Source organism: Bubalus kerabau, chromosome 9, assembly GCF_029407905.1.
Source record: "Bubalus kerabau isolate K-KA32 ecotype Philippines breed swamp buffalo chromosome 9, PCC_UOA_SB_1v2, whole genome shotgun sequence".
NCBI lineage: Eukaryota > Metazoa > Chordata > Mammalia > Artiodactyla > Bovidae > Bubalus > Bubalus kerabau.
In genome coordinates this window covers 47,943,307-47,967,288 of record NC_073632.1, presented here as the reverse complement: position 1 = coordinate 47,967,288, position 23,982 = coordinate 47,943,307, and the positions used below count along the sequence as shown (strand labels likewise).

Genomic DNA, 23,982 nt, shown 5'->3' with positions numbered 1-23,982 from the left:
CCAAATCTGGTAATATGATCACAACCACTGGACTGGTATTTGATCTGGAACAGGTCAGGAAGATCCCCTGGAGAAGGGCATGGCAACCCAACTTCAGAATTCTTGCCTGGAGAATCCCATGGTCAGAGAAGCCTGGCGGCCTACAAGTCCATAGGGTCACAAAGAGATGGACACGACTGAAGCGACTTAGCAAGCATGCAGCCACATATGACAAGACATAAGTGACGTGAAAGTCGCTCAGTTGTGTCCGACTCTTTGTGACACCATGGACTATACAGTCCATGGAATTCTCCAGGCCAGAATACTGGAGTGGGTAGCAGTTCCCTTCTCCAGGGGATCTTCCTGACCCAGGAATCGAACCTGGGTCTCCTGCATTACATGCAGATTCTTTACCAGCTGAGCTACCAGGAACACTCATGACAAGACACAGGGAAGGCCTGTCATCTATAAACTGACATGGCACAAAACTCTGCCCTAATGGACAACTCCATGGAAGGCAATGACAAATTCAAATCCTTTATTAGGTAACAGGAATGTTAACATAAACACTGAAAAACTGGTCACTAAAGCTGCTAATACATCCAGAACAATATAATGTAAATCCTTATTCTGTAACCACTAAGATCCAGGGGGCTGTATGTCTACTCAGCCTCTTTGCAACCCTACTCTGGAGTTCCCATTGGTTTCCACTGGCTAAGGAAATCTGAATGTTTTTCTTTACAATCTGAAAGGACAGTATATATGCTATATGAATTTCATCTACTGTAACACTTTATAGTGTTAAGTTTATAAAACATTTCTAAATAATCTCATTTGAGAGATAGCATGGCTTATTGGACAGGGCCATGGACTTTGGGTCAGGGAGACTAAAATTCAATCACACTACTCAAAAGACTACTAAGAGCAGTTTTAAGAATTAGAAACAAGAGAAGTACATGTAAAATTTTTTAAGTGTCTGGTAAATAACAGCACCCCAATAAATTCTATTTTTCTATTAATTTAGTAAGATTTACTAAGGACACTGATTGTATCAACTGGCTTTTGTTACATAACAAAACCACCTCAAAAATTAGTAGCTTAAAATAACAACCAATTCTGAGTCAGCAATCTAGGCTATGCTCAGCTGAACTGTTCTGCTGATCTTGGCCAGGCTCATTCATATGCTGTGGACAGCTGCCAGGTAGACAGGCTGGTCTAAGATGGCTCAGCTGGGATGGTTGTCTCTATTCCAAAGGATCTCTCATCATCTATCTGGCTAGCCTAGATTTGACTACATATGGAAACATGCAATGCCTCTTAATGCCCAGGCTCAGAACTCACCAAACATAACCTCCACTGAATTTATTAGCCATAGCACATCACCAGGCAAAGCAACACTTAAAAGGATGGAGAAACAAAGTCAAGGAGCTGCTTAGTGTGGTCATTTCACAATTTATCCAGAGACCTATATACTGGGTACCATAAAGGTCTTTTAAATGCTATATATATGTAGATGTAAATGTTTATGTATTTAATCATTACAGTAAATCATTACAAAAAGGTCCTCAAGAGAGATATAGACTATTCCTATTTTTGTGGGGAAACTGAAGTGTAGGGAGCTAGTAAATAGCCCAAAGTATTATTACTTACACATAGCAGAGTCAAAATTGGAAATCAGGTTTCCTAGGTCCTACCTAGTTCAATGTTTTTTCCATTCATCCTATGTTGTCCAGAAACTGATTCCAAGATCCTAGAGATCCTGTAACGCCTCCAAAAGTAGCTTCTAAATAATGTCACACACAAAAAAATAAAAATAAAAAATAAATAAATAAATAATGTCACAGAACAAAATATTTTATGATTTGAGATGTAAGTTTAAATCATATCTGCTTGATTTCTTTGTCACAGTCTACCTAACCTAACAAATCACCTGTGGTCAACTTTAATGAAAAACTGCTTCATGGCACAGGCACCGTGTTTCAGTTTGATTCTGGGAACATTATTTTTCTTTGTAAATGAAGAATTTATTCAATGAATCACTACTGAATGTCTGTTGTCTATGTCAGTCACTGTACTATATACTGAAGATACAACAAGATAATCAGCTTTTATAAACTATATTAAAAACTTTAAGATTCCTCTCTTGAAGAAATGTTTGATAAGGAAAGCATTTATTTTCAGAGAAATTTCTGGGATCTACTATTTTAATGAAAATATATTCCTTTTTACCATTAAACCCTGCAATAGCTAATGGAATACCAAGTTCAACAAATTGTATCACCTGTATGTATAAACAGATATTCACAAATATGCATTTAATTGTCGTGGTCAGAAGCCTATTAATCCTTTTGACTCTTATCTCTATTCATCCCCTACATCTTGGTTGATTCTACCTTCAAAATATATATCTACTAATTCACTAACACTATGTTGAACCAAGCTACTACTGTCTCTTGTTCAGACCGTAACTTAGACTCATTTCATCTCTCTGCGTCCATTACTGTCTTCTTAGAGGAGCTCAAGATACTCTTAAAATATGTCTGATTACATTATTTCTTCTGCTTAAAACCCTTCCAACAGCTTCCCTATTCTAAATGTACTCTCTTCGCTGTAGCCTTTAAGACCTTTCCATTCTCACCTTTAACCCTTCTCTTTGTTGCTCCAGTCACACCAACCTTTTCCTTTCACACCAAGCTCTTCTCCACTGTAGGGCCTTTGTATGCACCGTTCCCTCTTGGCATCACTGGCCTCTTTTCATTTCTCGTAGCTCAAAAGGCCCTTCCAAATTCCTCTTACATAGGTCCCCTTCTTATCCTATTATGGTGTCCTATTTGTTTCCCTCACAGCATGCTTTCAATTTATAAATACATATTTACTTGTTTATCTACTGGTTATATCCTTCCTACCAGCCTGTAAGTTCCGTAAGAGTACTGTTTCCTTCATTACTGTACAAATATTTAGCATACTTCTTGCTACACAGCAAGTGTTCAATGAACATTTTTAAAATAATCAATATCTAATTTTTGCATGGTACCATATTGGTTTATTTGCCAATAACTGCAGATAGTAAAAGAGGGATGGACAAAACTAAATTTATTAGAGTGAATGAAAATGAAAATGTTTCCAGGGTCAACACTCAATGTGAAAATAAAATTTATTGCCTAAAATAAGTACCTGTTACCATCATCTTAAGATTATTATGGACAGAGGAGCCTGGTGGGCTACATTCCATTGGGTTGCAAAGAGTTGGATATGACTAAGCACATACATACATAACAAATAAAACCTAGTTCCCATGTGCCTAGAGTATCTAGGTAGGATTAGCAGTTTACCTCTTGCAAATGCAGGAATAACCACATTGCTGTTAGTGTGACTTTTCACAACAGGCTTTCCTCACCTCTTCTGTTCCCTACAGGAACATTTTTCACATTAAATACTAGGTTGCTGAAATACACAGAGATGGAATTTATATACTAATTTCAAACTCAATACAGTGTATTTCCAAAGACACAATTACACTGTTTCTGGCATAAAAGCAGTAACTAATGCTGAAACACATTTTTAAATGATGGTTCTCTGCAAGCAGTTGAAAGAGGGAATTGCTAAGGCAAGTTACTTTAAAGTGAAGTAAGTTTAGATAGCTCACTAAATTAAAAAACTATACCAAATAGTAGCTAGCATCAAATGTTTTTCCAACTATATTCAGAAAAAATACACTTGTCTTTTAATCATGTGAAATAATGTTTATTGCTGCCAGTTATATAATTGGTATGTTTCTTAAAGAAAATTTGAAAAATATTGACAAACATGAAAATAAAATTATCCCAAATCCCAGCAACCAGAGACTAAGACTTAACACTTTATTTAACAGAGACCTCTATTTTAGATCAATTACAGTATTATGTAAATAAACTCTTTTTAAAAGAATCTAGTTTTCTGAACTTACGCTCCAACTACTTTCAGACTTCTGTTCACGCCATTCTCCCCTTGAAGGATGAACCAAATCTCAATATAGGAGATTTGGTTCTAAGTCCTCACCTTTAGGACTGAGTTATGTAATATCCCTAAGTATCTGTTTTATCATAAGATTTTTGTGGGGATTTAGTCATGAACATTAAGAACCTAGTATAGTAGATCTTATACAAATGGTAGTCATTGTAATAGCTAAAAACATCACCTCTTTAGTGGAACTTTCACAGATTACTTCAGTCCTTTTCTGATGCTATTTGTATGTTACTTACATTGTAGTGTCTCATTATGAGCCAATACATGACTTATATCCCTCACTAGGATATGAGATGATTTGGGACAGGTCTCCCACAACTTTATACACCCCAAGATGTTTACAAATACTTAAGGTTAATTCAAAAATATTTTTTTCACAAATATTACCTGTAAGTCATCAAACTGGGAGACACAAAGATGAATAATAAGTTTTAATTTCTGCCCTCATGTAGTTTATAATCTTTTAGAGGGAAAGAGACATTATTAGTATAAATGGCGTTAGGTCCACAAACTTTTTTTTAAACCCATTAGGGGGAAAATATGTTTCAGAATTTAGAATTTCTCCGATTTTAGAAAGGTAATATACTATATATACTGTATATTAAGAAATCATTCAGTAAGGTCCAGGTAGGCACCCTATGATCCAACATTATTACTTTTATTCATAGTGAAATGTATGAATATTTACTAACTGGTATAAATATAGACTATAAATACCCTCATCTCCATTCAGGTCAAATTTTAATACTACGTGAGTTTTCAACTGCTGCTGTAGCAAATATAGTGACTTTCCAGTGGTCATGTATGGATGTGAGAGTTGGACTGTGAAGAAAGCTGAGTGCCGAAGAATTGATGCTTTTGAACTGTGGTGTTGGAGAAGACTCTTGAGAGTCCCTTGGACTGCAAGGAGATCCAACCAGTTCATTCTAGAGGAGATCAGCCCTGGGTGTTCTTTGGAAGGAATGCTAAGGCTGAAACTCCAGTACTTTGGCCACCTCATGCAAAGAGCTGACTCATTGGAAAAGACTCTGATGCTGGGAGGGATTGGGGGCAGGAGGAGAAGGGGACGACAGAGGATGAGATGGCTGGATGGCATTGCAGACTCGATGGACATGAGGTTGAGTGAACTCCGGGAGATGGTGATGGACAGGGAGGCCTGGCGTGCTGTGATTCATGGGGTCGCAAAGAGTCGGACACGACTGAGCGACTTAACTGACTGACTGACACAGTACAAATTTATTATCTTTTAGATCCAGAAGTCACAACTGTCCTTGTGCTAAAGCCAAGATGTCTACAAAGCTGGTCGCTTTCTAGAGGATCCACGGGAGAATCTGTCCTTTGCCTTGCCTGACTTCTGGATGCTGTTTGCTTTCCTTGGCTCCTGGCCTTTCATCTTAATAATTAGCAATCCCATCACTCTAATCTCTACTTCTGCCATGACATTTTCTTCTCTGACTCTTTTGCCTCCCTTGGACTCTTGCAATTACACTGAGCCCATCTGGGTAATCCAAGCTAATCTCCCCATTGCAAGATCTTTAATTCAATCATCTCTGCAAAGCCCCTTTTACCAAGTAATGTAATGTTTACAGGTTCCAGGATTAGGATATGGACCTCTTCGGGGGCTATCATTTTGCCCACCAGAGCCACTAAATTAGATTTTTTTTTTTAAGAGAAACTTTTAGTTTTCAGAGTCTTTTGAACTTTAGAACTGCAGAGAGGGAACTTTGGACCTGTATAAACAAAGGTAGTACAAGGCTAGTGATACAAGGAAAGCACAGGAGAATTATAGAAATATAATGAATGGAAAAACCACAACCAGTTAAGTATCAGGAAAAGCTCAATGAAATAAATAGTATTGGGCTGGCCAAAAAGCTTGTTTGGGTTTTTATACAACATCTTACAAAAACCCAAATAAACTTTTTGGCCAACCCAATATTTGATGGGAGCCTTCAAAGATGTAAAGGATTATGACAGGTGAACACTGGTACAAAAAGTAATTTTCAGACATACTTGCTCTCAAAATTTTATAGGGACATACAAAACAGCAAGAACAAATTTAGAGACAGGAAACTATATTTGGAGAAGAAAGAGACTGCAGTTTGAATTATATAGACTAAAACAGTAGTGAAAGAAAAGGAAAGATGAAGACAGATGCAATGGGCTATGTTGCTTGTCAGGATGAAGAGTTTGTTCTTAATTCTGGAGGAAGTGAGCAGTCAGGTGGAAATAGTTTTGAACTGAGAAATGATATTACATGATTGGTGTTATATTGAAGAAAGATTAATTTGGCAAGAGGATTGATTCAAATTGGGAAAGGCAGAAGCGTAGCAAACAAATGACTAATCTAAAGAATAGGTACTTTCACTAGGGTGATGGGAGAAGAATGATGTCAAAGTAGCTAGAATTCATAAGAGATTTTTCATCAACATAATTTTTAATAAAAGCAGCTACAAATTATAGTGCTTACTGTATGTCAGGTACCATTCTATGAAAGAGTTTAACTCCATTTTACAGATAAGAAGACTACGGTATAGGAAGTGTACCTTCTACACTAAGTATCACGGCTGGGATTTGAATCCAGGTAGATATGACTCCTGGAGAAGGCAATGGCAACCCACTCCAGTACTCTTGCCTGGAAAATCACATGGACGGAAGAGCCTGGTGGGCTGCAGTCCATGGGGTCATGAAGAGTCAGACATGACTGAGTGACTTCACTTTCACTTTTCACTTTCATGCATTGGAGAAGGAAACGGCAACCCACTCCAGTTTTCTTGCCTGGAGAATCCCAGGGACGGGGGAGCCTGGTGGGCTGCCGTCTATGGGGTCACACAGAGTCAGACATGACTGAGACTTAGCAGCAGCAGCAGTGACATAATCAGAAAGTTGAACGAACTGATTTGTGAAAAATTCACCATTCCACCTAAAAGTAAGCTATGATAAGTTAATAATGTATACTTAAAACTCTAAAACAAATACTAAAATATCACAGGGTGTTATAGCTATTAAGCCAACAAAGGAGAAAAAACAGAATCGTTAAAAAAAATTACTCAGGCTTCCCAGGTGGCCCAATGATAAAGAATCTGCCTGCCAATGCAGGAGACATGGGTTTGATCCCTGGTCTGGGAAGATCCCACATGTCACGGAGCAACAAAGCCTGTGAGCCACAACTATTCGGCCTGCACTCTAAAGCCCAGGAACCACAACTACTGAGCCCACTCACTGCAACTACTGAAGCCCACGTGCCATAAGGCATGTGCTCTGCAATGAGAAGCCTGTGCACTACAACTGGAGAGTAGCCCCAGTTCACCACAATTAGATAAAAATCCACAGAGCAATGAAGACCCAGCATAGCCATAAATATTTTAAAATTTACTCACACTAAAAGAAAATGAAAAGGGAAATAAGACATTCATGAACATTACAACAAAAAGAAAATAACAAAATGGTAGATTTAAACTGTTATCAATAATCACATTAACCATAAATGATCTGAACATGCCAATTAAAAGGTAGAAATTGTAAGACTGAATTAAAAAAACAAGACCCATCCACATGCTGCCTATAAGAAACAATTTTAAATAGGAATACACAAAGAGGTTAAAAGTAAAAGGGTAGAAAAAGATATACCATGCTAAAGAAAAAAAAAAAGCTGGAGTGACTACATTAATATCAGACAAAGTTGATTTTAGAGAAAGGATATTACCAGAGATAAAGGGAATCATTCATACTAACAAAGCTGTCAATTCATCATGAATACATCATAATCTAAAATGTTTATTTACTTTACAAATAAATAGATTCAATAAAGTAAAAAGTAACAGAAGTACAATATAATACAGAAAAGCCCATAGATATAGCTAAAAATTTCAACATCTTTCAATCACTAATAGACCAAGCAGACAGTCAGTAAGCACAGAGATGTCTAGAAGAACACCATTAACCAACTTGATAATTGAACTTTATAGAACATCCTATCCCAGAACAATACAGAACACATTTCTAAGTCTTACGAGTATACAAATAACATTTACCAAGAAAGACCACTTTTAAGTCATAAAATAAGTAAGAATAAATGTAAAAGGATTTAAATCCTACAAGGTATGTTTTCTGACCACAATCTAATTACATTAGCAATCACAACAAAATGATCTATGGAAAATCTTCAAATAGTTGAAGGCTAGGAAATATATTTCCAAATAACTCCAATCGAAGAAATAAAAAGGGAAAAAATAGTTGTTTTGAACTGAATGAAAATGAAAACAAAAGTATCATAGTGTATGAGGGAAGCAGCTAAAGCAGTAGTACATTAAAGGGACAATTACAGCATTAAAATGTCTACATTGGAAAACAAGAAAGGTCTTAAATGAATGGCCTCGACTATTTTCACCTCAACAAACTAGAAAAAATAAAGCAAATTAAACTGGAAGTAAGCAACAGAGAGGAAATAGTGAAGTTGAAAGCAAAAGTCATTGGAACAGAAAAATAATGAGAACGTCAATAAAAACAATAACCCCCTAGCCAGGCTGGTGGGGAAGGGTGGCAAATGAAGAGAATATAAACTGACAGTATCTGAGGAATGATAGGAGTGCTATCACTATAGATTCTACAGATATTAAAAGAACCGTTAGGAAATATCATACAACTTATACTAATAAATTCCACATCTTACATGAAATGGAAAAGACACAAGGTTTAGTGAACCTCACAAAAGAAGAAATACATTGTCCTTTGAAAAAGAAAAGCAATATTAAGGGATTTATACTACTTGACTTCAATACTTATTATAAAGCCACACTATTCTAGGTAGTGTAGTACTGGTATGAAGAGAGACAAATATCCAATAGAACAGAAAAGAGTCCAGAAATAATCCAACTGATGAATTATTTGGTCAGCTGATTCCTTCCACAGATACAAAGTTGACATTCTTTTTTTTTTTAAATGGTGCTACAACAATTGGATATCGCTATTAAAAAAAAAAAAAACAACCCTTAGATCCTTACCTCTTACCATGTACAAATGAGTCACATACCTAAATATAGAATGTAAAACTATAAGACGTCTAGAAAAAAGAAAATTTTTACTGCTTTGACTTAGGCATAGATTTCTTAGATGTAACACCAACAGCACAATCCATAAAAAAAGAAATTTTTGAACCAGAATTCATCGAAATTAAGAACTTCTGCTTTTTCAAAAGAACTTCTGCTTTCTCATTAAGGGAATGAAAAGACAATTTACAGGTTGTGAGAAAATATTTGTAAATCACATATTTGATGTATCTAGAATGAAGAAACCTTTCTTGGTAGCTTAGATGGTACAGAATCTGCCTGCAATTCAAGAGACCTGAGTTCAATCCGGGAAGAGCCCCTGGTGAAGGGAATGGCAACCTATTCTACCCAGAAAATCCTATGGACAGAGAAGCCTAGTGGGCTACAGTCCATGGGGTCGCAAAGAATCCGACACGACTGAGCGACTAACACAAATAAAGACAATAAAATTCAATTAGAAAACAACCCAAAGGTAAACATCCAGATATTTGAACAGATACTTTACAAAAGAAAATATACAAATGACATTTAAAAAGATGATCAACATCATTAGTCTTTAAAAGTGAAAGTCACTCAGTCATGTCCAACTCTTTGCAACCCCATGGACTACACAGTCCATGGAATTCTCCAGGACAGAATACTGGAGTTGGGTAGCCTTTCAATTCTCCAGGGGATCTTCCCAACCCAGGGATCAAACCCAGGTCTCCCACATTGCAGGCAGATTCTTTACCAGCTGAGCCACCCGGGAAGCCCTCATTAGTCTTTAGCAAAACACAAATTAAAGTCACAAGGAGATACCACTACACACCTATTAGAATGGCTAAAACTAAAATGGCAAGAATGTGGAGCAACTAAACTCCTACTCTGCTTGTAGAAATACTATAAAATGACATAACCACTTTGAAAGACACTTTGGTAGTTTCTTTGAACACTCACAGCAGCTGTATTTGTAATAATCAAAACCTGGAAACCCAAATGATCACCAACAGACCAATAAAAAACAAACTGTTATCCACTGGAACAATGTTTATAAAATGGGATAGTGTTCAGTAAAAAATGAACTAATGATGGATATGAAAATACAGATAAATTTTAAAGTCATTACACTAAATGAAAGCAGCCAAACAAAAAAGACTCTACACTGTATGATTCTATTCATATAAAGTTTCAGAAAATACACACCAACCTATTATGTCAGATAGCAGATTAGTGGTTTTGCTTAGGGTAGGGATTGGGATTGATGGAAGGTGTAAGGAAAGACAGGACGCAGGAATTACAAACGAAGAATAGAAAATTGGTTTGGGGGGGGGTCATTATATTGATTGTAATGATGATTTCAAAGCGTATCCATAAGTCAAAACTTATCCAATTGTACATTAATTATATTCTGATATAGCTCTCAAAAACTCATTTAGTCAAATAGCAATAACCATTTATTCCAATATAGTTAATGCTCATATCATGCTATAAATGCTTATTTGCTATTACCTGTTAACAAGAAAATGATTCAAACTTACAACAGTAACATTATACTGCTCAACTTCAATGTGTAAAAGAGTACATTTTCTTTCTGGAAATGTGCAAGCAAAAAATCTTTAAGACTAATGGATTAAAACAATGCAAATTCAGACAAGCTCAAGTAGATCTGCTATCTATTAGCATATTATTATCTATCCTATTCCTTACTTGAAAATAAATGCAGTTATCACAATAGGAAACTGTTAAGTATGTGGCCTTAACAATTTCCATCTCATCACTAAAAGTAATCTACAAGTATAAAACAGCAGATGAATTGGGTAACAAGTAATTTGTAATCTGCCTATGTCGAAGTGAAAAATTTCTCCACAGATACCATTTCACGTGGTGGCAGAAGTTCCAGGCCAGTTCCAAAATCTTATTTAAGCAGTAGGGATTAATTATCCCCTCTTTCTTCTACATCACTGTTTTCCCTCTACTAGATCACTGTCATCAATATAGAGACATGCTATAATTTCATCCATCTTAAAAAACAGTAACAACAAAAACAAACTTCTCTTGGTCCTATTTCTGCCTTTAGCCATTTAATCCCCCACTTCCTGATTTCTCGGCTCTCCTTTTTGGCAAAATTCTTTGAATTAGCTCTCTGATTTCTCTCCTGCAATTCTCACTTAAATCTGTCCTATTCGGGCTTTCATTTCCAGCACTGTAGCAAACCATCTGACTAAGGTCAATTATCTGCTGTATCCAGCGGTTAATTCTGAAGTCTCTTTTCACTAAACCTCTTAACAGTTGTTCATTCCTTGAAATCACTTATTGTGGCTTTCGGGAAACCTCAAGCTCCTGGCTTTCCTCCTGCCTCCTTCACAACTTCTCTACTTCCAAATCTTAAGAGTACTCTAGGACTCAGTCCTCGGACCTTTTTTCATATTTGTATCTATATTCACTCCATTAGCAGTTTCATGTTAAATGTTCTTAAAGTAACATACATCTATATCTTAACTTAAAGGACTTGACTGCCTCGCTATAATCCTCAAATAAGGTCAATTATAGATAATTTTATCATTTGAGGAGGCAGGTGCTGATGAAAAACAGATTCAAACAGATACAAAAAAAGTTGAAAAGAAGTTACTTAATTTTCAATAAATCATTACTAGTATTACTGGTATAGGGAGTTACTTAAAAATAATAAAGCTAAACTGATGAATACCAAAACAAATATTTTTTATTTATTCCAGTCATTTATTACATTAGAAACATTTAAATACCATACTAAATATTTCATTAAAAATGTAAATTATGACCTTATCCATGGTCCTAGTCCCATATGGGCCTATAACAGTTACAACTTACATTAATTTGGACTTGTTTCAGAAGACTTTTTGTAACAATTATCTCATTTTATCCTAAAAAAGACTCCATAAGGATATTACAGTAAATATTATTTAAGCCAGCAGTTTCTGCTCTTAATATGACCTCTCACATAACAGGCAGACTTTTAATGAGCAGATTTAATTAATTTCAAATTAGAGAACTCAGAAATCCATCTCTACTACAAGAAATATATATTAAAATTCATGTTCAACTGATGACAGGTCATTACTGTCATCTTTCTGTACTTAGCATAAAATTACAAAATAGAAATTTAAATCTTCTTTTTAATGTCAGTGAAACTAAGTCCTTTATATACATAACCATTAAGAGACAATCTTTATTTCATTTACTTCCATGACTATACCGATGATAAAAATTATATTAACACTGATCTCCAACAATTGTTGACAGCTTCTATTACAAAGAAAAAACACTTATTTTTGCAAAGAAGATGACGACTATATTTATAATTGATCATTCACAAGTAAAGCATGACCCTTTTCCTCCCTCCAAGATTCCTACCTCAAATGATGTGGCATGCACTGCCTGCTGACCCCAGAGCAATGGTTAGAGGCATACAGACTTACAGCAAAGCTTCTTAAAATATACCTTTTCTCTCTTGAGGGCTCAAACATCAGTGCTTCCAGTCCTGAGGACTGAGGAGTGGCCCCTTCCCTTCTACTACTAAGAACATCAGTGTCTATATAGACTCTCAGAGTTCTGCCTCTAAGATCTTCATCTGTGAAATGTTCCTCTCTGACTGAAATATCCTATTTCACCCCTCCAATTCCTCACTATTAACTTTCTTTGTCCTTATCAAGTCCCTGTGATCCTTTAGTTCTTCTCTATTTTCAAAACCATCAACATACTTTTGGCTTTGCTTCCCTTCCTACCTCACTAGCATTTCAGATCCCTGTTCCAAAGAGAACTGCCCAGATCGCAAGGCCTTACTTTATCCTCTGGTCCCAACTGAAAGGTCATATCAGAATAATATTCTGATATGAATACCATTATATTCATAATGATTACATCTTCTCTGATCACATCATCAGCATCCTCTGCTGTCTTTTAAATTTCCACTCTGTAAATAATGAGTCAACAGTTTTGTTATGCCCTAGTTCATTCTATACTTTCTCTTCTTCATAAACCCATCTATGTCCAGATTTTGAACTATCCCTTTAAATTACTGATATAAACAACCCTAACATCCCTGTAAACACTCAAACCTATGCTATCTGTCTGACAGACTGCAACACAATGTCTTATTAACTCATTTTCAATATATCCAAAACCAATTTCACCATCAGTAACTCCTCATTCCTCAAAGAAAATTTACTCCTTTTTTGGACTTCTCTTTCTAATAACACCAAATCACTTAGCATTTGAGATCATCTTAAAGCAAAGTACTGTTTTCTCTACAATTCAGTAAACTTTCAATTGTGTACAAATTGTTGGGAAAATAATTAGATCTTCATCAAAAGGATATGACATAGCCATTTTCATTCAACTCTTTGTATTTATGGTACAATAATTTGGTACATGATTTTTACTCCACAAGTGGTTTGAACTCTGGAACCAACCCCTAACACATATGTCCAATTTTGCCACCTACCAACTAAATCAAAATAATCCCATTTTTCCACTACATCTAGAGGATACCTGAGTCAGGAGTAAGCATGAGACACCAGGCAGTTAGATCGTGGCTACGATTGTGAAAGACTGTTGCAGACTATGCCCAAACCTTAGTTTTGATCTGATAAGTGAGAATTACATCTCCCCCCTGGGTTGTTGTGAGAATTACATCATATGCCTAGAACAGTGTCTAGCACATAACAGGTGCTCAAAAAATGGTGCCCCTGTTATTACTGGTGTCACCTTTAAGTCAAGAGCAATTTGGCCACATGGGTAACCATTCTGTTTCTTTAGGGGACTGCTAATAACACATCTTTATTTTAAATCAATCTATGTCTTAAATTTTAGAACAATTCTAATTTTTATCTATTCCACTGCTCTTTTAAACTAGTCAAATATTTCAAAAGTTCCAACATTCTAAATATTTTAAAAGAACAAATACAATGAATACGAAACATTTACAGATATGGTAGTTATCCAACTATATCAATAGCTATTTTAAACATGAATGATTCAAATACACCAATTAAAAGAGAATATCAGAATACACTAAGAATAATAAACAACAAAAAAGACTCAACCAAATGTTGTCTACAAGAAATCCACTTTAAATATAAAAACACAGAATTTCAGAGAATGCAGACTTCTAAGCAGGGGAATATCTCAAGGATAAAGAAGGGCATTATATAATGATAAGGGTATAAATTCTCTAAGAAGACATAACAGTCCTTAATGTATTGGATTGGCCAAAAGTTTCGTTCAGTTTTTCCTGTAAGATAGCCCTAGTAGCTGGTTAGTTGTCTTTAACTTCATTCAAAACAATTTGTTAGCTTATAATTTGACAGTTAGCTGTCATATCAGCATGCATTTTAAAAAAAATTATCAAAAGAAGTGAATTTTTGTGTAGCCATTTTAATATTGAATATGGAAGAAAAAAGCAAGCTTCTCAGCATATTGTGTTTTATTATTTCAGTCAGTTCAGTTCAGTCGCTCAGTTGTGTCCGACTCTGTGACCCCATGGACTCCCTTGTCCATCGCCAACTCCCGGAGTTTACTCAAACTCATGTCCATTGAGTTGATGATGCCATCCAACTATCTCATCCTCTGTCGTCCCCTTCTCCTTCTGCCTTCAATCTTTCCCAGCATCAGGGTCTTTTCAAATGAATCAGTTCTTCGTATCAGGTGGCCAAAGTACTGGAGCTTCAGCATCAGTCCTTCCAATGAAAATTCAGGACTGATTTCCTTTAGGATTATTATTTCAAGAAAGGTAAAATGAAACTTAAATGGAAAAAATATTTTCACAGTGCATGGGGAAGGTGCTGTGACTGATCAAATGTGTCAAAAGTGATCTACGAAGTTGGTGCTGAGGATCTCTCCCTGGACGATGCTCCACGGTCAGGTAGACCAGTTGAAGTTAGCGATCAAACCAAGACATTAACTGAAAACAGTCAATGTTATACCATGAAGGAGAAAGCCAACATACTCAAAATATCTGGATCAAGCACTAAAAATCATTTGCATCAGCTTGGTTATGTTGTTATTTGATGTTTGGGTTCCACATAAGTGAGAAAAAATACTGACAGTAGTTTCACATTTCTACTTAAATGTAAAAAAAAAAAATTAGATTTTAAAAACAAATTGTGACAGATGATGAAAAGTGAACACTGGACAATAATGTGTGATGGGAGAGATCGTGCAGCAAGTGAAACGAACCATGACTAACCACACCAAAGGCTAGTCTTCATCCAAAGAAGGTGCTGTTGTGTTGTGTACATGGTGGGATTGGAAAGGAGTCCTCTACTATGAGCTCTTTCGAAAACCAAATGATTAATTCCAACAAGTACTGCTCCTAGTCAGACCAACTGAAAGCAGCAGCTGATGAAAAGCATCCAGAATTATTTAACAGAAAATACATTATATTCCATTAGGATAATGAAAGACTGCATGTTTCTTTGATGACCAGGCAAAAACTGTTAACAGTTTGACTGAAGTTCTGATTCATCTGCCGTATTCACCAGACATCACACCTTCAGATGTCCATTTTGGTCTTTATGAAATTCTCTTGAGAGAAAAAATTTCAGTTGCCTGGAAGACTGTAAAAGGCAGCTGGAACAGTTCTTTGCTCAAAAAGATAAAAAAGTTTTGGGAAGATGGAATTATGAAGTTGCCTGGAAAATGGCAGAAGGTAGTGGAACAAAATGGTGAAAATGTTGTTCAATAAAGTTACTGGTGAAAATGGAAAATGTATCTTCCATTTTTACTTAAAAAACCAAAGGAATTTTTTGGCCAATCAATATATATCTAACAACAGAGTACCAAAATATGTGAGGCAAAATTTGATAGAACTTCAAGGAGAAATAGATGAATTCACTATTACAGAGACTTGAACACCTCTCTATCAGTAATTGACAGATCCAACAGGCAGAAAATTCACAAGGATAGGGTTGAACTGAGAAGATTCATCAGTCAACTGGATGTAACTGACATTTACATAGTACTTCACCCAACAACACAGAACACAGATTCTTCTCAAGCTCACACAGACCATTCACCAACACAGACCATATCCTGGTCGGTAAAACACCCTCCCTCTCCCCCAAAGAACAAAAATCATACAACACATACACTCAGACCACAATGGAATTACACTGGAAAGTAATACCATAAAGACAGCTGGAAAATCCCCAAATATTTTAACATCACACTTCTAAATAACATATGGGTCAAAGAAGTCTTAAGATAAATTTTTGAGTATTTTGAAGTAAATGAAAATGAAAATATCACTTGTCAAAATGTGTGGGATCTATCACAAGCAAAGTTTAAAGGGAAATTCATAGCACTGAATGTACATATTAGGAAAGAAGATCTAAAATCAATAAGCTCAGCTTCCACTCTAGGAAACTAGAAAAAGCAGTATAAGTCTAAATTAATCAGAAGAATTAAAAAAAAAAAAAAAACAGAGCAGAAATCAATGAAATTGAGAAAGGAAAATCAACAGAGAAAAACCAAAGAAACCAAGAGGGTTCTTTGAAAATGTCTTCTAGCCATGTATTGTGATATATCACACACAGCTTCTGTTTTGGTTTTTAAAATAAATGTGTGCTAGTCTTCAACTAAAATATAAAATGCTTCTCCCATTCCTCCCATTTTGCTTAACCTTTCTACAATTCTCCAGCTTTATCTGGAGATAAAGTACATTTATGTTACAAAAATTTATCAAAACAAATAAAAAACCCAGATACAATGCAATATATGTCTTATCAAGGAGTGGAAAACAAAAAAGCTTACTTTTGTAGTCTAACAGGAAAACATAACAGACTTCATATTTTTCAGTAGAAGAATCAAATAAGTTAATCACTCCCTGACACACAAGGCTTTTCCTTTTTTTTTAAATGAGTTAATCATTACAGAAAGATTAACTTATTAGAGTAGACCTGAGTAACTTACTTCAGAGAAAATAATGTCAGGAAGCTGTCCCACTGACAAACAACAAAATAAAGCACTGCTGCCATCATCCAACAGATGTCATCACACTCAACACCCACGTCCTTACAATCCCTTTAGAATCATGAATTTAAGGAGTGGTGACTTGACAGCATAGGGCAATAGGAAAAAACGGGACTTTGAAATCTCTGTTCAATTCCACCTCTACCATTTTTACTAGCATTGTGACCTTGTACCAATTACTAAATCCATGAGAGGATTCAACTGGTTGATTGCCAGGTACCAAAAATATCATTCCAACCAGTTTATGTAAAAAGAACGACTTATTACAGAGATATTACAGTGCCTTTTGTAACCCAATCTCAGGACCATGGACAAAGACACTTGAACACAGCCAGGACTCTGTATTTGCTTCTTATTCTTTCTTCAAGATGCCCCTACTTATATACTTCACCTGGCAAGAAACAAAGCCAGTAATAGTTTCCCAGTTCTGTGTCTTACAGCTTCAGCCACTGAAGAGAAAACAAATTATTCCATTCTCTGGACACCTGGGACCCAAAAAACCTGAATACCCAGCTCAATGCAGTGTCTGGAACTAAACCAATCAAGTACAAAAATGGGCAGAATTGTGACTGATCTCTTTGACCCTCTCTAAGCCACAGTGATCTTTTTAAAAGTCAGATTTGATTCAGTGATTACCCTTATTAAAATCCTTTATGGCCTTCCCCAATACACTTACAATAAAAATCCATAACTTTCACTGAACCAAAACTTCTGTAGCCTTGCATGATCAGGCTTCTGTTTACCTCCACAACCAGCTATCAAGCCACAATCCCTCCTGCTCAGCTTTAACAACTCTGGCCTTTTTGGGTTTCTTGAACCTACCAAGCTCTTTCCCATCTCAAAATCATTTTCCATGTATTCTTTACATTCTCTTCCTTTTTCACATAGCTAATGTCCACCCATCTTTCCTCAAAGTTGTCCCTGATTCTCAAGGTAACTAGGTTGCCTGTTCTTGTCCCTTATAGCACTCATCACAGTCCAATAATAAACATGTGCATGTTTTTACTTTCTGACTCTTACCATACTATTAACTCCAAAAGAATCAAGACCTCTGTATTACTCTTTATTCTCTGTGTCTAGCACCTAGTTGGCCCCCAACAATTACGTGTTAAATGAATAACTGGTTTAGCATGAGATAATCACCACTAAATTGTCAAAATTTAGTGGTGATTTTGACAATCACCAATACCTTATTTACTACTACCTGCTACCCTCAGAATTCAGGGTAGAAGGTAGTAGTAGGCAAGCAGAATTACTATTATCAAGCTACTAAAATGGCTGCTTCAGTAGTAACTTACTGGGGAAAGGGAAGAGAGTGGTTTCCAGAGAACCTGTGCTTCTACTGAGCAGAATAAACTTGTTTAATTCAGTTAACCCTCTTCCTCCAAAAAATCTTCATAAGACTATGATATCAAATAAATAAGATAATAAATATAACTATCTATACAGTAGCTTGCACATAGAGCAAGCAAGCAATGGTACTTCTTTTCCTCTCAGGAGACCGTATTACCTGTTACTCTTAAATATTATTAACCTCCAAATAAGAACTTAATTAAAAACCTACAAAATACTCCAGTGTATATGAAAAACAGAGCTGTGTTTCATGACCCCTTTTCTCACAGCATCTTGATCTTACCACCTCCCTAAGAGAATCAGTTACCTGCTCTTCTGTTGCAATTATATCAGCTCAAATATCCATTTAGCTTAAAGAACAAGTGTTAGAAACACAGAAATGAAGCAGAGCAAAGCAAAGCAACCAACCAAAATAACAACAACAAAACTGTTCTGTCCTCAGGGAAGACGACTTTCTCACTCTGCCTCCAACCACACACCACGTATGCATGCATGCGTGCGTGCTAAGTCGCATCCAACTCCTTGCGACCCTATGGACTGTAGCCCACCAGGCTCCTCTGTCCATGGGATTCTCCAGGCAAGAATACTGGAGTGGACTGCCAAGCCCTCCCCCGGGGATCTTCCTAACCTAGGGATCAAACCCCCATCTCTTAGGTTTCCTGCATTGACAGGCAGTTCTTTACCACCAGTGCCACCTGGGAAGCCCCATACCCACACTCTTGTCCTGCCCAAAGTATCACAGCATCCAAGGTAAGGCTGCCACATTTAGCAAATAAAAATACAGAGTCGTCATGTCTAACCCTTTGTAACCCCATGGACTGTAGCCCAACCAGCTCCTCTGTCCATGGAATTCTCCAGACAAGAATATTGGAGTGGGTTGCCATTTCCTTCTCCAGGGGATCGTCCTGATCCAAGGACTGAACCCACGTCTCCCCACACATTATCTGTCAACTCTATTATCAAGCCGTATGACATCTCTTTACTGTCATATAAAGACTCCACAACCTTCGTTACACTATTTTGCCTTCTAAAAAAATTTCTCTGGAGACACACTGGGTATGCTCTTTCTCCAAAGTATAATTAAAGTATACCTTGACTCACTTATAGGCTGTCAGTAAAAAAACTCTAAAGAGGAAAGCAAAGAAAATCATCTTAATTCTGTTTCTTGGTGGTGCTGGGAGTTTAAAAAAAAAAATGAAAGCAAACGCAAACAAAACAGCAGCCGTTAACAACTTTAAAAATCTAAAAAGTCTTGCTTCCAAGAATAGGTGAGAAAAAGATTAACAGTATAATCTTTTCAGAAGTAGATGCAGAAAGAATAAATTTTCTGACAGAAAGTATATAAGCAGTGACATTAGAAAGGGAAAATGAACTCTGAGAACAAAGGGTTACACTTAGCTTCGAAACACCTTTGAATTTTCTTTGTAACCAAAGGGAACCTCAGAGATCATCTACCTCGACCTTCTCAATTTATAAATGAGAAAACCAAAGACCTTAAGAGGTAAAATTACTTATTCAACGTTACAAAGACGATCCTAGCTCCTTCCAGTTTCTCATACTCTAACCTCTTGCCCAAGATGATATAACACTGAGGAAGATCTTCTTCATGTCCAATGAGTGTCAGAGGACAAGTTCCTAATAAAACTGTCACATCTAACACAAAAAAATGTATTCCTAGAATTTCAAGGTAGATACTGATTTTCCCACAGAAAGACTGTTATACACAGTATCACAGGGACTTTCAATATTATTAACACAACTTTACAACTCTTTAATATTATTAGTCTACTCCTATCAGTTAAGTTGATTATGGGTTAAATTTGGTGAGTTGTCTGAAAATCTAACCACCAAGCAATTTGCTTCAGAGAAAGTTCCAAGTTCTAAACCATTTTACAAGTTAAAAATATAATAAATTATATTGGAAGTTATGAACTACCAATACACAAAGATTCAAAATTATAAACTAAGACAGACTAAAAACACAAAATTCTTCAAATGAAGTGAAGCCACTCAGTCGTGTTCCAACTCTTTGGGACCCCATGGACTGTAGCCTACCAGGCTCCTCGGTCCATGGGTTTTTCAGGCAAGAATACTGGAGTGGGTATTTCCTTCTCCAGGGGATGTTCCCGACCCAGGGATTGAACCTGGGTCTTGGATTGAATCCAGGTCTCCCACATTGCAGGCAGATGCTTTACCCTCTAAGCCACCAGGGAAGCAAAAGCTCTACACTAAAGGTCACTTAAAATTAGGTATTTGGGCACATTTACCACAGGATACAATCTATATACATCTTTTTATTAATATTTTACTGGAAAAATGAAGTATGTAAAAAAGAATCATACACACTTCTATACTCATATAATTTAGGAATTAAAAAAAAAACCTTCAGTGTACATTTTCATGAAGTGACCTATAAGAGGTAAGAAGAAATTATCATCTCATAAATGAAAGGTTGGCAACGTATACATTATACAATCTCTAATGCTAGTTCAAAAAATGTGTGGGTAAAGGAATTATACCTGAATAGGTAGGTGAAGTTCAAAGAACTTCCCAATACATTTTTTTTCTTTTCTCTTGAGATAAAGCCGTATGCTTTCTGAATTGAAAATTTGATATATCTTTTAAAATTTTTCTACATGTTACACTAAATCAATGGATATTCTTCATTCTCCCATTTTATTAGTCCAACAAAAATTAAATCTATACTATTTGCTAAGACTATGCTAGCAATTTCAGTTGTTGTTTAGTCACTCAGTCATGTTCAAATCAACTCTTTGTGACCCCATGGACTGCAGCCCCCCAGGCTCCTCTGTCCATGGGATTTCCCAGGCAAGAATACTGCAGTGGATTGCCATTTTCTTCTCCAGGGGATCTTCCCGACCCAGGGATCCAGCCCGCATCTCCTGAGTTGGCATCTTCTGAGCTTAGAGAAATCTTGAGTTAACTGTATTTATGAAGTAATAATGGCAGCTGAATTTCAGTCGGTCATTTAAGGAAACATTAGAAGTGTCACCAAATTAATTCTTAAAAAGGAAACTATACAGTAGTAACCTTAAAAATATTTGAATAGTCTTACCATTTATATGAAATTTCACCACAAAGTAATTAAAAGTATTGTTTTGGTAAAAGTAATAATATACTTTAATAGCAGTTTTTGCTATGAAAATTAATTGAATTAACCCTCCAAAAAGGAAATCAAAAGCTACTAGATACTGTAATAATGAAAATCAAGTACTTGGCAATACCTTATTCTGACAATAAAGGGATATGTGTAATTAAATATGGTATTATGTTGATACACTCTCTGAACATATATATGGTTATTTACAAACCTGAATAAAGTAGCTCCATATCATACCTTACAAATGATCAATGTATTTTCAATGTATTACAAAGTCAATGTATTACATTACACTACAAACATCAATGTATTACAAATTGAAAATGTATTTTGAATTGTGTTTTCTGCAAGTTTTTCAATGAAAAAGGTCTAAATGTTTTCCGGAGATTTTCTTTTTCACAAACTTTATTCAATACTCTACTTTTTATTACCAAATCATGTAACTTTTCATCAATATTAACTAAACCTATACTGAAAACTACATATATGTATTAACTATTACTTTTTAAATTTGCAATTATTAAAAATATGATGGATGAGAAACATTCAATTTAGAGCCATGTTTCAAAGCAAAATTCAATGTAAATCAGCCATTCTAACATGCCACAGAAAATCCTAATGACATTTTTCACTGTATTTTACACTGAAATGTTTTCACCATTCACCAGCTAAAATATGTGAATAAGTATTTTAAAATATTTAAAAGCATCATGAAAACATATTTACTTAATTTATGCATACCAGTTGGTGGCATAAATGGACTTTTTCCATTTACCTATAAGGAAACCAAGGCAAGGTGTCCATTTTATAAACTGCATGGTCATTTCCTAACAAGCAACTGATTCTACATCATCAAGTTATACGTGGGCCACTTCTAAGTGCCATAAAACAATTACTGTACCTTAAAACAACTGCCTCTGCAATGCCTATGTGCAAATTCGTTTTACCAAGTGGGTTATGCCAACAATCTAAAACAAGAAAAGCTAGAAAGGGAGGATTACAAAAAAGAAAAATAAAACACTTATTTTTGGTAGCGAATCATTTATTTTTAAATAATGAGATGTAAACAGTTTTTAGCATAATAATCAAATAACCAACAGTTGTTTCTTCCGTTTCTAAAAAATATTTTATCTTTCAGGTAGATCATGCAAAATTGTAGCCTACCCATCCTTGCAGACAGAAGTTAAAAAAATGAGAAGAAATCCTCTGACAAGTAATTAAATACATGACATTGCAAAGGGAGAATAAAAAGTAAAATTAGATATATTTAGGAAATGTATCGTTATTTCAGTTAAAACCCCATCTTAAATATTAAATGCTTCCTTTCATTCAACCGAAGCCTAGGATTAGCAATCAAATATTCCATTACTGAAAAATAAAGATATACAAAACTTTCCTTATTCAAAACTTGAGAAATTTGGTATCAAATATTGGACAGTAAAGAAAAACACTTTTCCTAACAGAAACTTAGAGCATAAAATAAACAGTTCCTGAGAGTTCGAAAGACTAAAACTGTGTCCGTAACTATGATATAGTGCTATCAACAATTAGGAAAATGAAAGTTATCTCCTATACAAATTAAAGAACATTAGACGGGTTGCATAACCAATAAACCAATACATCAATTCCTGGACAGAAACAAGACTTAGCTAACACGTGGATATAACACCCAAAAAAATAAAAATATAAACCTAGGCACACTTTGCATAGAAAACGAGAGAATCAAACTGAATCGTGTTCAAGTATCTAGTCAAGTTGGGGATTCTTTAATAAATCGGCTATAAGATAGGTTGTGAATGCTCAGGTCAGATGTGCTTTCTTTTTGCCATTATTCCAGTTCATCATCCGCAAGTGCAACAGAAGGCGTCAGAGTACCGAAGCTAGGGGGCATGCTATAGCTAGGGGAAAAGAAAAATGGGAAAAGGTGCAATGGATGCTGCAGAGTTGAATAATTATCCGGGTGGCACAATGGGCGAGTCCCGCCGACGTCGGAGCTGGGTGAGCAGCTCCCTAACTCTGCCCAAGGCCCCCCTCTCCCCAGAGGAGGCGTCGGAGACGACAGCCCGCTTCGCATCCTCTTCCAGCGAAGAAAGGGATCCCCGCACTCGCTTTACCGTTATGTTGTGTCTTTAGAGACACAGACTCGCGGCTCAAACACGCAAACGCACCAGCTGGCTTTACGGAGCCTCGGGCACGTAGCCCGAGCCTAGCTTCTCCGGCACCCGGTGCCGCAGGCTCCCCCGGAGCGAGCAGGCACAGAGGCGGGTCGCGGGGGCAGGGGCGTTCAGGCGGTGGCGCCTCAGGTGAGACCCGCAGTCTCCCCCCCTAGAGCAACCTCGAGGCGGTCCCCGCAACCGAGAACCAGGCGCGCCCTCCGGCCTCCGGGTCCCTGGGTCCACAGCTCCGCTGGCGGGTGGGCGGCCGGAGCTCTGGAAACCCGCGAATGGGGGTGGGGGCCGTCGCGGGGGAGGCGCGCCCATCCCCACAACC

General features: G+C 36.5%; 1 protein-coding gene across 9 annotated transcripts in view; it reads right to left on the bottom strand.

The window, feature by feature from the left end:
- The window catches only part of WASF1 (WASP family member 1), a 78,854-nt gene that overhangs the window by 54,157 nt on the left and 715 nt on the right, over positions 1-23,982 (bottom strand). The window lies entirely within an intron of this gene.